Source organism: Lonchura striata, chromosome 5 (genome assembly GCF_046129695.1).
Source record: "Lonchura striata isolate bLonStr1 chromosome 5, bLonStr1.mat, whole genome shotgun sequence".
Lineage (NCBI taxonomy): Eukaryota > Metazoa > Chordata > Aves > Passeriformes > Estrildidae > Lonchura > Lonchura striata.
This window is the reverse complement of record NC_134607.1, coordinates 12,309,332-12,321,397: the sequence shown is the minus strand read 5'-3', so window position 1 is coordinate 12,321,397 and position 12,066 is coordinate 12,309,332. Positions and strand designations below refer to the sequence as shown.

At 36.4% G+C, this 12,066-nt stretch overlaps 1 protein-coding gene across 8 annotated transcripts in view; it reads right to left on the bottom strand.

Moving 5' to 3' along the window:
- Positions 1-12,066, bottom strand: part of ERC1 (ELKS/RAB6-interacting/CAST family member 1) — a 275,266-nt gene that overhangs the window by 117,302 nt on the left and 145,898 nt on the right. The window lies entirely within an intron of this gene.

Below are 12,066 nucleotides of genomic sequence, written 5' to 3'. Positions count from 1 at the left end.
AGAAGAATTTAATTCCAGTAGGAGTTGAGAGGGAAGTGCAACTAAGCTGGCCACAGCACTGCATATGCTGTATTGAAAATATGAGGAATGTCAGAAGGTGATGAATACATTTTTCTGAGAATACCACAGTGGAAAAAGAGGGTATGTGTACATCCAGAGTCTGTGTGCACTTGTGGATCATCAGGTGCAGGAAGAACAAAAATATATTTACAGTGAAAAGAAAAAAATGGATAAATGTTATTTCTAGACATGATAGGTTTAATATAAACAGCCCATTAAAATTAGCATGGTGAAAAAAAAACTGTACAGAAGCCAACACTTCATAAGAAATGGCCAGGGAAATTGTCTTTTTAAATAGAAAGGTAGAAAATGGAGTGATGTTTCAACTACACTGTCCCTGGAGTATAGTTTCAACTACAGTGTCACTTGAAAATACTCAAGAGTGATGCAGCACTATGAATGGATGCTGCAACAAATATATGAGCTTTTCTGTACGTGGGAAGGATGCATAGTAAAATATATTTACATGGGAAAAATCCACTCAAATCCATGAAATCTGGAAAATAAATGTATCAACTCTAGAGATAGAATGCAATAGAAAATATGCAGATAGATACAAATTACTACAAATTGATCTAATTTAAATGAAAGGGAAGTGAAATGGGAGGGGAAAAAAAAAAACCTAGTGAAAACTTAATAAAAAGAAAGGCTTAATCTTTCACATTGTCTTTTTCTTAGATACACATGAAAGCCTTAAAACAAACTCATGCATTTTGCTATTATTGCCTGACAATTGCTAAATTGTATACAAAAATGTGTGAATAACTCCAGCCATTTACACACTTTTCCTTCCAAGATAGAATATCACCACCCAGGTGTGCTACTTTCAAAAAGCATTTCCAGAACATGCAGCACTTTTGCTCAACATCAGGAGCAAAGTGAAATACAGAGCCTGTGATAATGGCAAGAAAGGATCCTAACCAATACTAGTTGAAGGAGGACAGAAAGGAGAAGAAAAAGGACAGCTCTAGACACTATTACAGGCTCAGAAAGGGAAAGGCAGCAGTGGTTGTTCCTGTGGGAAACAGGCAATGTCCCTTCCTGATCGTTGCCATCCCTTTGACACTTCTTTCCTGCTGCTGTAAGCTTGGTGCTCCCAGCACAGCAATCAGTTATAAATCTGGGCCTTGTACAGACACTTTTCATTAGCAACAGCCCAGACAGACCCAAGCACCTTGCCAACACTAACAACCAGGTTTACCATTTAGCAGCTGCACGGGGTACCAGCAGTTTTAACATTTTGTTCTGGCTGTTGCAAATTACCACATTTGTAGTTTTTAAAACCTAGAGGGACAATGTTTCTATCAAACCACAGCAGGTCACTGCACGGACTATTGAAATGGGACCCAAAGCTGACAATACAGCTGAGAAAATGATCTGAAGTGAGAAAAAGCAATAGATATTTCTAATTGTTTTGGGGCTTTGTGGTTTTTTGGGGTTTTTTTTGGTTTTTCTTTTTGTTTGTTTATTTGGTTTGTCTTTCTTTTTTTGGGGATGTGTCATGTTTTTTGGAGAGGCTAATTGGAGAAATGCTACTGTAACAAGATTTGTTTTTCTCTCATATATCAATACAGTGATATTAGAGAAAAAGCCAGCAGCAGTCCTAACAAACTGCACCATTAACACAAAGCTCAAACCCATGTTATTCCCTTGATACAGCCTTAGTTGCCTGAGCTCTCTTTGTAAATGTCAGTCCTGTCATCATCGTTGTACTAATATGTCACAAGACCTACCTTTCTTTGCTCATATTTAATCCTTCAGCAGACAAAACCATCAGAGCACTATGCATGGACAGCCATAAAAGAACACTTCTCGTTTTTCCTCTTTTTCAGAGATAAACATAGGACAAAAATTGTGATTGATAAAAATACTACTGAGGAAATGCCAACTGAGCAGTTGATCCCATTGAATCTCTTCCACTCCCTCAGTTTTGAAGGGAATTCCTGCAATCATCTCTGGTTTTTGATTTTAGCCTCTGATGCTTCTTCCTGGATGTGCATCATAGTAGAGCAGCTTTTGTATTTGTGCTATGAACTACTTCCTTTAAAGCAGCCATCTATCAAGATCCTACTCCTAACCACAAAACATTTTGAGATAAAAAAAATTCCCTTTCATTCCATGAAAATATTCCCACTTCTCCCCATCTTCAAACTAGAGATCAGTAAAACAAGTTCCTATCAGAAATAAATTATCACTCCCCATCTTCAAACTAGAGATCAGTAAAACAAGTTCCTATCAGAAATAAATTATCACTGTTTTTCCATGCCATCCAGGAGCACCTCAATACACCCACAATCCCCTTGACAGTCAGATGCACCAAGTGAAGGCAATTTCAGGGAGAAGATCTGCCTTGGTACAACATGGATTCAGCTACAAACCTCAACTAGACATATTAATTTAGGGAAATGCTTGGTTTAAAATAGTAAAAGCTGTTCTCAATATCTTTACTAGTAAATGCCTGATCTGCTGATCCACTGTATCCAGAGAATAAGGATATATTTGAAGATGATGAGAATAGAATAGAGCACAGAATATGTAAAAATTTGACAACTAAATAGTAATGTAATTGGAAAACAGTGAGCTTAAAAATACTGAAAAAAGGTGTTTCAAGATAAAAGCTTCTCATTTGTGTATTTGCAGTGTTACACTGACAGTAGCTTTAAACAGGCAATTTAGTATATAACATTCATAAAAATCATCATTAAAATTCACTTGCTTAAAACCCAAAAGAATGAGAAAATGGAAACATTTCACATTCTGAGAGATTCTCACTTCTTTGTATGAAAATTCCAATTGTTTCTATAAAAGCCTGAACTAGTTAAAAAAACAGTTATTGTTTCCCTTTAGCCCCAAATATTCCAAAAGGATCCTCTATTATTCTCAGTCTACAAAGTGGGACGAAGTACTCCCTGGCTCTTTTCTTCACTCATTCTTTTCCACATTCAAGAATTTAATTTCATTTAATATCCATTTAAACAGAAGCCTGTCCTTATGTTTACTATTTTCTTCCTTGCCTTTACCTCTCCTGTGTTTGCCACACCTTTTTCTGCGGTGGATGGTTGGCACCACTGCACATTATTCAGAAGAGGAATGCACTGCTCATGCACACAGTGGCACAGCAGCATTCTCTGGTTTGCTGTTTTATACTTCTCAAATGGCTTTTTAATAGGACTCCTAACCAATAACATTTTCATAAAACTATTGATTCTAATTCTGAGATTGCTCTCCTATGGTAATAGAGCTAATCAGAACCCATAATTGTGCAATATATTTAAGATTGCTTCTCCTGACATATAAAAATAAATATATAATTATGCTGAATTTCACCTGCCCTTTTATCCATGGGTTCCAGTTATGAGGTATTTGTGGAGCTATGTAGGTTATCTTTCATTTAAATATCCTGAATAAATCAGTAAATGTAATTTGGAACTGCACAAAAATTTAATCTCATCTATGGAAAATATTACATCTGCCATTTTTTAGCTGTGCTCTAGAAGAACATGGGTAGCAGTTGTTGAGACACTGTGTTCCTTCAGTTTTTATTTCCTTGTTTTTCATGCCCTGCTTTGGAAAATCATCTGACCCCAGAATTATCAAATTTTAGGAAGAATTCAAACACAAGAAACAAAACAACATAATGTTCTAAGTGAATCTGTTGATGAATTTTAACTGACTACAGACATCTTCTAGAATGTTAGTATCATCCTCCTTCAATCCTCAGCCACAGACTAAGTGATACCAATATGCTTAAGTTTTCCCATGCCTGCATTGAAATCTGAATGCACATCAAACCAAACTAAGGAGATGCAAGAACTGGTGCTGACTTTTAGTGTGTTACAACCTTCTGTCAGTTCTGAAAACAATTTGTAGCCTAAGTCTCAATTCCAGTTAATATTTGCACATCACAGTAAGAGCAGTTGTTCTGATACCTCCTAAGAATGTGTAAATTTTCGACAAAGAGAAAAATTTAAGACAGAATACATTGATTTCTATATAGAAAAACAGTAGTTTAAGGGTGACACCAATTTGGGCAGTTTAGTAAGCAAGATTTAAGAATAATACTGATTTAGAATAAAATAATTAGGTTTAGTAGTATTTGAAATTAGAGGAAATATTTTTAAGGAAATGCTTGAGTATTTGTCCCCACAGTATAGAACAAAAAAAAAAAAAAAAAAATCCACATGTATTATCTAAAAATAAGTTCTGAATTCTTTCTGAGGTTCCCATCATCATCCCATCTCCCTTTCTTCTTCTATTGTGCAAAAGAATAAAACAGAAAAGCAATTTCATTAAACAATGAGACTATGAAATGAGCCATGGCAATTGGGCATTTTTGTTCTTGGGGAGAGATGAGTTAGAAACCACTTTCAACACAGCAAGAAAAAAAAAAAAAAAAACCTTATGAGAGAGACAGAAAAAAATTAAGAAGAAGGAAAAAATGCAAATTTACTACCATTTCTCAGGCTCATGAAATAAGACACCAAAATGAAAAGAGAGCTGTTCTTCCCCTTCAATGTACTCCTATTGTTTTGCTTAAATCTGGCTCTCAATGTTTTCTACCCTCAGGAGAGACCTCCTCATAGGAACCACAGTATGTTGTCAACAGATACATTAATCTCTCTGACAGCTTTTAGGAAAGCAGTTTGAACTCAGATATAATCTTGGGGAAAAAAGCCCATGCAAAAAACATCTAGTGGTTAAGGCTGTTGGCACACATTCAGCTGTGCAGTCCTCGCTGCACTCAGTTTCTGGCATATCATGAAGGGTACCAACCCTTCCCTTTGCCAAACAAGAAAGAGCACAAATAGCAGGTTTCATCTTCCACTGACACATCATGTTTCGGCAGAAAAGACTGGGTGAAAGTGTGTCTGGGGAATAATATTCCTGATGGATCACCAAAAAATGTTAGGATGCAGAGAGTCTTCTTTACTCTACTAAAAACTCTCAGGACATATAATGGCTTTCTCTCGCTACAAATCTCAATTTGCAGTTAAGAGAAATACTGGGATAACTGGGAGACTGCCTAATGCTAGCTGTAAATAGTGACTTCCACAAAATTTTTCCAGCTGTCTGTTCAAAACTGTACAGCTGTCCAATTTTTACTTTACATAAGAAGACAAAGTCAAATGGTTCATCTTTTTTAAAGATGTGAAAGCAATGAATTCATCCAACATGAGCATAATAAATGTATGGTAAACTAAACAAAACCATAAAGTGAAAACTGATAGAGCAGATGGCTAAATGTCTATCCAGGGAAATGCTTCTCCATTACAATTGCAGGGCCCTTCAAACTTCCTTTCTATAAATGTTATGGTAACAAGTATTCTGAACGGAGCACTCTCTTCTGGTCAGACACAGGAGAAGATAATTTCTTAACAAGGGATTTAATGTCACAAACATCAATTATGTAGAACGACAGACCCTGTCTCTATAATAACTGCCATATCAAATTAAGAGCAAGGTCATGTATTTATTCTGATATTCTATTTCAGACAGAGAAGAAAGCTACACATTCTTTCTACAATTCATTTTTGAGAAAATCATTTAATGTTTGAAAGTGTAGATTTTTTTGTTGGTGCTTCAGCATGCAATATTTCACACACGAGCAAAAATCAAGTTAGTTAGATCTTGCAAATCATCATAAAAAAAATAGCTTCAACAAAACTGGAGACACAACTGTCCCCACAGTCTGCTTGTGGATGACAGCTCACATTTTAAGAATGTTAAGTCACCAAAGCTCAACAAATCCAAGAAAATGAAGAAATAAGAGAGGTAAATATAAACTTTTTTAATAGTCATCTCTATTACCATATACTTTGTATGCAGTTGTTTGGAGAAATAGGTATCAGATTTCTGTAAGGAGAAGTTGGAAACTGGTATTGGAAAGAGACCAAGGTAAATATTCCTAAGTTTTAATGTGCATGAAAGCTTGTCTTGATGAGCTTCCTCTAACAAAGTGGAGAATTACTGTCTTGCGGAGTCCACCAGGCATACATGTGAAAGCATAAGAGATAAAAAAGGACCTCATATGAGCAGATGCTGTGGGCTCTCTTATTTGTCAAGATATTTTTCTAACCTTGTTGAGCTTACTTTCTGCCAATCTGTTAATAAATCTTCATGCCCTTCCTTGAAATCCACATTGTACTTCATCACTTCAATACAGAAAAGAGGAGAAACCTTTTTTTGTATGACAGAAGTGCATTTTTATGTGTTCTACTGTGTTGCTGGGATGGAAATCCAGCAGTGCAACTTTTACATGAAAATATAATGTCACAATAGTGACATTAGTCATAATAGCTATTTCATGTTATGCACTGATTTCTAGCACTGTGCAAGTATTCCTCCACTGTCCAATGAACTTTTCAGTCCTGTTTCTGTGTGGCTGAATGATAAATTGATTAAGGCACTAACTCTGTGAAAATGTCACGTAAAGAGCATTACAAATTAAGAATAACTGAGTCTTGTCTATATTTATTGTATTATTTTACACACATATAATGAAGTGAGGCTGTCTATTAATCATTCATGCATTATCTATGCTGCAAAAGTAGTTGTATCCAGAAGGGCTTATTTATGCCTTTTTAATTCCCAAAAAGGGCTACAAGTCAATTTAATTCTTCCTCACCTCCCCTCAAGAAACCTCTCCTCACTCTTAAGTGATGAAAAGGTCTTCATTTTTGGAACTTCTCCCAGACATCCAGGAAAGATAAGAAAAAGATCTCTTGACAGAAGGCTATGACATGATCAGAACAAGAGCTAGCTTTTCTCAAAGCATCTGCCAGGGTTAAATATGTGCCTGTTTCTACACTAATTGCAACACACTGTGCTGAAAATCACAACCCACCAAATACATACAGAATGAAAAGTTTGTGAACACTGTCTTTTCTGTAACATATTGTAAAAGCTGATGGAAATGAAAATTCCTACTGGAATATTACATCACTAATGAATCATGATGCATATTGATGTCTCTACTGCATATTTATATCCTGTTTTGTAATGAAAAGCCAGTTGTCACAGCATCTCTGAGAGAAAGAGCTGGAGGGTAAGTTGATCACAAAACTACCTATTGGCTACCACTACCCAAATAAAATAGGACAAAATTTTGTATACAATTATTTCAGTTACATTTTTATGAGGGATAACTGATCTTTAGAGCCTGTATTTGTTCTTACTTGCTGCATTTTCACTAACAAAAGTCCCACTGACTTTTGTTGAGAAGTAGACAGTTAAACACTGATTGACATTATCTCAGAATCACATTTCGCTAAATTACTGACAACACGTAACAATATTAAGTTTCATCCTGTTTGGTGACTGACAAGAAAAACTCATAGTTTCAAAAAATACTAAAACCATTTTTTTTTTATGAATTTCAAAGTGAATTGGTATCCTTTCAGCAATTGGTGCCAAGAGCTCTGTCCTGGAGGACAGGATGAGGATGACCTAGACCTGAATGTAGCCTTAAGTGAAATTACAGCCACTTGCGTAAGCGCTGATGGCACCAAGTCAGGCCCAAGGAACACTGACACCCCCAAGGCTGGGTAGCACAGGGAATTCCCAGGGAGGCCAAAATCTCTCCATGATGTAATTAATGTCTAAAAGGGACTGGGAGAGGAAGAGGGAGGAAAAGAACATTTCAATCTGAGTAATTCCCAAAGGTGCATCTGAGCTCAGTAAGCAGATACAAGTTTGAGATGTCAGACTGTTCTCTGGAACAAGCACTGCAGATACAAGAGGCTTTAAAGAATATATTTCTGCCAGGCTGAAAGAGAGCAGTTGACTGTTTTCTGAGCTGTAACATATTGAGCTGTACACTCCACTCATCTGGCATGCAAGGCTGGAATCTGATATGGGACTGGTATATATGGAAGAGAAATTAGCCAGGAACTCCACACTTGAAAGTCGCTTATCCCAAGAAAACACCTAACATATTTAACAGCATAATCAATTTGCTTCAAATCTGATGAAAGTTTTCAAAAAGTTCTTGAACTTTAAGCTTGGAAAGGTCTACTTTAACCATTTATTCAGAAATTTTGTACTCACAGTCCAAAAGCAAATTCAGAAATTAATTAGGAAAGCATAATCTTGCTTTACTAATAGCCAGAGGAGAACACAACATAATTTTCATTATGGCATAGTATTGCTGCCAAGAGATGAGATGGAAAAACTTCATCCACCCCACCTTCAAGATCCAATCATAGCATATCTAGAGGAAATTCTTCAGTAATTTAGCTCAGATGTACTGGGCTCCACTTGGGTTTTCAGGTTTTTGAGTGTTGGCACTGACTGTGTGCACATGCAGTGGTGCCTCATAACAAACAGTTAACCACAACAGACTGCTTCAGCTGGAAGCTACTCCAGCAACCACCCAGCCCAACCTCCTGGCCAACTCAGGGCTGGCAAAAGTTAAAGCATGTTGTTAGGGCACTGTCCAAATGCCTCTAATACACTTGGCAGCCTTGGGGCATTGAGACTGATATTTAATAAATTTAGAAGGTTCATTTGATGAGACGGTTTTTGCTTATCTATCCATTTAATTGAACTCTGCCTGGATCACAGTAAAAACATTACTGAACATAAAGTTGCGTATTTGTTTATATTAAAAGTAGAGATCTTTCCACTGGAAGGATAGTTTTCTCCAATATGATAAAAGAAATACACTATCACAAGAAACAAACAGCATATACTTGCATCTACAATTCATGAATTAGGGATATACATTAAATTATCTGGACATGGGTGTGGAAAAAGAGAAAAATAACTAATAAGTTTATTTGCTTTTTACAGTTGCTCATTAGAGCACTCAAACACATCTTACACATGATGTGGACATATAGCTTGTCAGCAGCAATTAGAGACTGATGGACACCTGCTGCAACACAGATTCAATAGTACAAAAACCCACAACACGGATATTCTGAAAGTTCTGGAAAAACTTCAGAAGATGCTAGAGTGATGAAAAAAGAAATTATGCACACTTCCTTTCAGAAGCCAGATTGAAGTATCCATTCAAATATAATGAAATTTCAGTAAATGTTACCTTTCTAGGACTAAACAGCATATCAATTATTTTTCACAATAGCCAAGCTTCAGTCACTTAAAGCAAAAATGTTCTACTCCAACCCAATAGTTTGTTTGTTTCTTTATCCTGCTTACAGACCAGACGCTCTTCAGCCTCTCAGATCTCTGGAGAGTTGTGGTTTAAGAGAACCCAGGAGGAAAAGACAAATTTGGAAAGCCATTTATCCATCACACTAGAATTGAGACATTATGGTTTTATTCTTCCCCCACTCCCAGAAATACCAAGTTTCCATCATCAGGGCTCTGTGAATAAATGAACATTTTGTTACTGGACTCAGGAAGAAAGAAACCACAGGCCTGTTAGGGACAGAGAGGAGAGCAGGGCCCTGTGTGCTTGGGAGTGTGTTTATTTGGCTGTATTGCAGACGGTCAAGAACCAAAGAACATGCAGATCATATATTTTTAAGCATTTCATAATGTCTTATTATTAATTCCAGCCAAAACCACCAAGACCAAAATTATCTGAAATTGGTGCTTGCGTGTCCTGACCCCAAAACCAACAATGGTTGCATAAAAAAAATGTTAAATACCTACAGTCCTCTCAGGTTTAGGTTTTTTTTAATCAATTACAAGGCAGTGCCCTTTAAGAGTCTAGAGAGAAGACAGGTCTCCACAACTAACAAACTGAAATGTGGTCCTGGGTAAATTTTACTTCCAGGAAACAAAAATGTTGCAGTCCTTGAGAGAGGGAGGCTATAAGCAGAGAGCTCTTCTAAAGGCAGGAGCCTTTATTGAACCTGTCACTTGTCATTAAACACTCCATATTTTACCTTAACCTGATATTTTCATTAGAGCATACAGACCTTTTTCATCTGTGAATAAAAGCATTCCCTTCAGCCTTGTGCTGAATATGGGGAAAGGCTCTCTAAAATTGAGCCCACCCAAACAGGACAATTATGTTCACAAAAGCAGGAAAAGCACTAGAGAAGATCAAGTAACATCAATACCATGATAACTTGCACACTTCAATGTTGACTATCACATCACACTTTAATCTTAAATCATTTAATGCATATAATAATGTCTATTTTTAATGGCAGAAAAACTTGCATATAATTATATAGAGAGCACAGACACTAGTGCAGAATAGAACACAACATAAGCAAACTGCAAAAAAGTATTTTTTGCTTCATCTGCACTGCTCTACAGAGATCTCTAGTTGGAAAACCTGAATGGGAAAAGGTAAAGATATCCATGCTATTCATATTTATATATCTATGATCTCTCAACTGCTTAAAACACTTTGTTAAGTAAAGAATTGGATAAGAAATTGCAAGGGAAGCCATACATCCTTAAAGAACTCTGATATAAAGCAGCACCATTTTTTTCTGAGCAAAAGCTGCCTCACTGCTACCACTAAAGCTGTACCATCTCCTTGATGTACCAGAAACTGGTGTTATATAGTTATAGCAGAACTTAAAAGTTCTCAGTACCTGAAATATCACTCTCTGTTCACTGCTATGTAGTACAAACATTTTACTTAATACACTGTTTCTTGAAAAAAAAAAAAATTGTTTCAGTATGCAAATAGAAGCTGAGAGAAAACAGGTATCAGGCTTTTTTCAGTGTATTACATATGTGAATAAGACAGAAAAATGAAAAGGGAAAGAATAACTGGGGGAGAGAGAACCAGAAAAGGAAGCCATCCCTTGTAAAATCTGGAAGTGCTACATAAAAACAAAGATTATAGTCTGATGGAATAGTATCATTCAATAAATACAACACCCACGTAATTGCAAGGCAAATGTGAAGCACCAGCTGTCTTTTCAGACGTGAAATATAGATTTACTCAAATGCAGATTAGAAATCTAACCAAATATTGTAGTAGTTTTAGGAATCTTTAAAGACATTTCACTAATACCAGGAGGACTGTGTTATTTAAACATAGCTGCCACATAACGAGAGCCTTGTGAATTGTCATAGCATTCCAGCCACAAAACCCATTAGCAGATGTAGAAATCCCACATTCCTGCCTTTTATAAAGGTCTGCAGTTATGAAATCATTTTCAAACACTTGGAACTTAACTATTTCATTGCCCAGTACCTACAGGACTGGAGTTGATGGAGAAAACCACAAAATGGTGCATCTGAGAGCATTCCATGGACACATGTTTCTGTGGTTCTTTCAAAGTTTTAGCTGAAAACATCCCCCCAGCATGCCACAGAACCAAGTAAAGGAGTATCTGTTTGAAATAAGGGAAGAATTTATCTTTACTGGAGAACTCTTAGGATGTATTCTGTGTCTTCACTGTAGACGTATTAAGATATGTGGTTGATAAAAAGAAACAGGATTTAACCTAGGATAACAAAGACAAAGAAAGGCTTGCTCTTTAAAGATTTACAAAATGAAAGATTACAGGGTAGGGTGCAGTTTCCATTTTTATTTTCACTCACCAAAAAGAAAGTTGTTTTTGAAAATTAAAGAAAACACAGTCAAAATGTCTATTATCTCCACACTTAGCATCATGGTATCTTTGCTGTACTCCATGCCACTAGCTTAAAATTTTTATGACAGCAATTGAAAACTTACCATTTGATAAACCTTCTGCAGCTAATCTCAACACACAGCACACTGAGAAGTATTTGACTTGCTTTTATACCAGTGACTTTCTTATGCCTGGGCAGATTTGAGGTAACTAGGTAACTCTGTGGGGCAGCAGCATGATCATTTCAGAAATAAAGCCAGACTGACCAGAAAGCACACCAAGAATTCATGAGGTAAACAAAAATACACATAGAAAACATGGTCCTCCAGTTACCCCACAATAACTCCAGCTTTCTCTAAGAATACTTACTTGGTTATCTTTCTGAAGAAAAGATATCAGGATAAGGTAAAACCAGGTGGGAAAACATACAAAACAGCTAAAGAAAAAGGCTTGTAGAAGAGCAGAGAAGAAAGAAATGTCACACCCAATCTCAATA